The sequence below is a fragment of the Triticum aestivum genome, chromosome 3B (assembly GCF_018294505.1).
Source record: "Triticum aestivum cultivar Chinese Spring chromosome 3B, IWGSC CS RefSeq v2.1, whole genome shotgun sequence".
NCBI classification, from domain to species: domain Eukaryota; kingdom Viridiplantae; phylum Streptophyta; class Magnoliopsida; order Poales; family Poaceae; genus Triticum; species Triticum aestivum.
Genome location: NC_057801.1, coordinates 228,239,660 through 228,244,959, shown reverse-complemented (window position 1 = coordinate 228,244,959; position 5,300 = coordinate 228,239,660).

Below are 5,300 nucleotides of genomic sequence, written 5' to 3'. Positions count from 1 at the left end.
AAGTAAATATTTTTGGTATTTTTGGTGTATAGATTGGAAAGTAAAGATTGCAAAATAGTAAATGAGATGCAATGTAAATAGAAGAGATGTAATATAATAGGAAAGAGATGCAGGGGCCATATGTTTCACTAGTGTCTTCTCTCAAGATAGCATGTATTACGGTGGGTGAACAAATTACTGCTAAGCAATTGATAGAAAAGCTCATAATTATGAAGATATCTAAGGCAATGATCATGAATATAGTCATCACGTCCGTGTCAAGTACACCGAAATGATTCTGCATTTACTACTATTACTCCACACATCGACCGCTATCCAGCATGAATCTAGAGTATTAAGTTCATAAGAACGGAGTAACGCATTAAGGAAGATGACATGATGTAGAGGGATAAACTCAAGCAATATGATATAAACCCCATCTTTTTATCCTCGATGGAAACAATACAATACGTGCCTTGCTGCCCCTACTATCACTGGGAAAGGATACCGCAAGATTGAGCCCAAAGCTAAGCACTTGTCCCATTGCAAGAAAAGATCAATCTAATAGGCCAAACTAAACCAATAATTCGAAGAGACTTGCAAAGATATCAAATCATGCATATAAGAATTCAAAGAAGAACCAAATAATATTCATAGATAATCTTGTTCATAAATCCACAGTTCATCGGATCTCAGCAAACACACCACAAAAGAGTTTGACATCGAATAGATCTCCAAGAACATCGAGGAGAACTTTGTATTGAGAATCAAAGAGAGAGAAGAAGCCATCTAGCTAATAACTATTTACCCGAAGGTCTATGGTAAACTACTCACGCTTCATCGGAGAGGCAATGGTGTTGATGTAGAAGCCCTCCGTGATCAATTCCCCCTCTGGCAGATCACCGGAAAAGGCCCCAAGATGGGATCTCACAGGTACAGAAGGTTGCGGCGGTGGAAAAGTAGTTTAGTGGCTCTCCCTGGTGTTTCTAGGGTATAAGAGTATATATAGGCGAAGAAGTACGTCGGTGGAGCTACGAGGGGCCCACAAGGGTGGGGGCGCCCCTACCCCCTGGGCGCGCCCTCCTGCCTCGTGGCCTCCTCGTGGAGTTCCAGACTTCAACTCCAAGTCTTCTGGATTGCTTTCTGTCCAAGAAAGATCATCGCGAAGGTTTCATTCCGTTTGGACTCCGTTTGGTATTCCTTTCCTCTAAAACTCTAAAATAGGCAAAAAAACAGAAACTGGCACTGGGCCTCCGATTAATAGGTTAGTCCCAAGAATAATATAAAAGAGCATATTAAAGCCCATTAAACATCCAAAACAGATAATATAATAGCATGGAACAATCAAAAAATTTAGATACGTTGGAGACGTATCAGAACACCATAGCAAAATGGTGTGTCCGAACGTCATAATCATACTTTATTGGATATGGTGTGATCTATGATATCTCTTACTGATTTACCGCTATCGCCTTGGGGTTATGATTTAGATTCAGCTGCATTCACTTTAAATAGGGCACCATCAAAATCCGTTGAGACAACGCCTCGTGAACTGTGGAAGAAATCAAAGTTGTTGTTTCTTAAAGTTTGGGGCTGCGATGCTTATGTGAAAAAGCTTCAACCTGATAAGCTCGAACCCAAATCAGAGAAGTGTGTATTCATAGGATACCCAAAGGAGATTGTTGGGTACACCTTCTATCACAGATCCGAATGCAAGATATTTGTTGCTAAGAATGGATCCTATCTAGAGGAGTTTCTCTCGAAACAAGTGAGTGGGAGGAAAGTAGAACTTGAATAGGTAATTGTACCTTCTCCCTTATTGGAAAGTAGTTCATCACATAAATTAGTTCCAGTGATTCCTACACCAATTAGTGAGGAAGCTAATGATGATGATCCTGAAACTTCAGATCAAGTTACTACCGAACCTCTTAGGTCTTATAGAGTGAGATCCGCACCAGAGTGGTAGGGTAATCCTGTTCTGGAAGTCATGTTACTAGACCATGGTGAACCTACAAACTATGAGGAAGCGATGATGAGCCCAGATTCCGCGAAATGGCTTGAGGCCATGAAATCTGAGATGGGATCCATGTATGAGAACAAAGTGTGGACTTTGGTGGACTTGCCCGATGATCGGCAAGCCATAGAAAATAAATGGATCTTCAAGAAGAATACTGACGCTGATGGTAATGTTACTGTCTACACAGCTCGACTTGTTGCGAAAGGTTTTCGACAAGTTCAAGGAGTTGACTACAATGAGACTTTCTCACCCATAGCGATGCTTAAGTCTGTCCGAATCATGTTAGCAATTTGTGGGGACCCCGACTCATAAGTCGTGATCACCAAATGCATGTGTACAGTGATCCCAGAGATCAATGCTCACTGAACACACAGAAGCTGAATAACAAGAGTCTTACATCCATACATACCGTATTACACAAGTAGGACCATTATGGTCAAGTCTTGAGTGTATCATCGCAGTGGAAATCTTCGTCGATAACTTGGACCCATGTCGTTTGCCTTAACCCTACAGGCATTCTGACTGGGAAGCGTCCTAGCTCGCATGCTCGTCGCCGAAGTATTCTTCATCATATCCTGTTCTTTCAAGCCTGGCCAAGTAAATAGCCAGGGACAAGCCAGTGAGTATGTTTGAATGTACTCGCAAGCAACCCATGTTTTGGTTCAAGATACAACAATGCTTGATATAGGTAAATTTTGCAGAAAGCTAGTTTTGAGTGCAATGGCATGTTCAACAACTTTGTAAGGCATGCATCAAGAGAATTCAAGTAACCATGGGGACAGGTTACAGATATCAACATAAATAGAGTGGGAACCAACCCATCTAACATAAATAGAGTGGGCACCAACCCATCTAACATAAATAGAGTGGGCACCAACCCATCTCAATCATGTCAAGTCCCTTGACTTGACCCAAGTCATTTTTTTCAACACACACACTTGGTTTGTAAACAAGTGGACGTAGCCCAAGAACGGTTACCTAATTGTCCTTGACCGTGGACACGGCTATTCAAATAGTTTTACACTCTGCAGAGGTTGCACACTGTACCCACAAGATCCGGGGAACTTCCGTGTCAGCCACGACTCGCGGTACCTCAAGTACCGGGGGTAAGCACCCGATCACTACCTTTCCCTAGACGACACTAACATGGAGTCCACTCGATTGGCAGTAACCCCCATGCCCAACATTTCACATAACACTTTCATGTAGCCTTGCTCCCATAATTATCACATACCACTGGCACGGGGTACCAACGGTGTGTCCGGTGCCCTGTGAAAACAGTCATGGCCGCCCTACCTGGCACGACCCCGTCCCGAGAGAGAGCACCAACTCTCCCCCGTCACTAGTAATGCGGGCTCCAAGCTAGTATCGGCCTAGGTAATCAATAATGCCCTTTCCCATATAAGGGTAGAGTGGTTGCGCATGTAAGGTTGGAATAACAGTCGCAACTTCGACCAATCCGTTTTGAAAACAACACACACTTTCCTCGGTACACCACTTCGTCATCAAGTGGTTACCCATCTCATCATCTCCCTCGGGCATAAGTGGCACCCGACGGGGTTTTCGAAAAGTCCTTTGAAAAATACTTTGCCTCCTTCATCATGCACATACCCGTCCCTTTTTGCGTAGCATCTACTTTAGTATCCTATCTACTCCCACCGGCATAACCCTCATAAGAAGGTAGGGCCATGCACAATGCAAGTGTCAACAAGGAAGTAACCGAGGCAACCAACCCACGGGGTTCACCATCTCATCATGATTCCGATGCAACAATAATAAAGGGCCATATGACATGCATAAAAAGGGTTTCATAGACATGGTCAAAGGGCTGCTTGCCTGTTCCTTCAGAGTCTTCAAGTCTTCTGGTCCTTCTCCAAGTACTCCGTCTACTTCGTCAACTAACGTCGGAACAATCATAATAAGCAACACAACGAGGCAGGAAATAAAAGTGCTCTAAAAATATGAGTTGGACTTTTGTGGGATACCTCTGGTCATATGAGGGATGACCAAAGTGGTTTCATTGGTATTTGATGAATGGATACCTCTGAACATTTCAATATGATGGAATCGAGGGATTTGTGGATTTGCAAGAAGTGTACAGAAATATATTTTTGAAAAATGAGCAAGGGCACCCATTTAACAAGGGATGATTTTAGAAGCATCTAGGAATTGGTTTCACTGGATTTGGAGTTGAGATGATTTTCCTATGAGTTTGCATAGTTGGCTATATATAAAGAAATAGAACATTATTTGAGGTGATACAGAAAGTATTAGTAAAAATGTTCAAAAACTAAGTTTTGAACTTATAGACATCTAGGATTTTGAATCATGGAATTTGGATCAAAAATGGGCTCTCTGTGATTTTCTAAAGTTCATCACAAAAATAGGAAAAACAAGATTTAATAAATGTTTGTGAGGAAAAAGTCTCTGGAAAAATGTGCATGTTGCACCAACAGGTAGATCATGATTTATAGAGTCACCAGAAATTTGAATCATCAAATTTGGAGTTAATTTGAATTGTTTATGGAATTTTGAAATTGACTGGAAAAAGGAAAAGACAAGGGAAGGGGTTATACCTATACTACGCACCGAGCGCAGCATAGCGCCACAACGCATTGGGCCGGCCTAGCTGCTCGGCCACGCGGGCGACAGGGGCCACGTCGGAGGCATACTCGCGCCAGGGCGTCTTCACCGCGGGGAAGTGGTAGGCGCAGAATCCGTCTTCACTTAAACGGGGGGCCTAGCCGCTGGGTCGCTGACGTGCGGGCCCCAGCGCTCAAGCCATCGCCTTCAACCTCCCGCGCGCGCTCCGACCGCGGGGAGAAGCGGCTTCCGCCGGCGATTGCCAGGGCTACAGAGCATCTCCGGCGACGCTCCGCCCACCGGCGTACTCAGGACGCCACGCCGCACCCATCCATGTGATGCGCGCACGCCGTGGAGGGCTGCAACAGGGATGGCTTGGGTGGCCGCGGAGGAGGCTGTCGGCCATCTTTGGCCACGAGCGCGTGGCGTTCCCGGGGATGAACAACGTTGATGGAGGGCCTCGAGGTGGTGGTATGAGGGTACTGGAGTGGCTACGGAGAGAGGAGAGGCTCGGGATAGCCCGGATTTAGGCGGAGCCCGACGATGGAGCTCCGGCCATTGCGGTGGATGGAGGGCATGGGGAGAGATGTGAGTTGGTCCAGGGGTGCACGGGAGAGAGGGGGGGCAAATGGAGCAGAGAGGGAGGCCAGGGACTGCCTTAAGTAGGAGGGGGCGAGGTGCACCGTGGACAGGGCGCTCGGCCTCCGCCGCAACGGCGCTG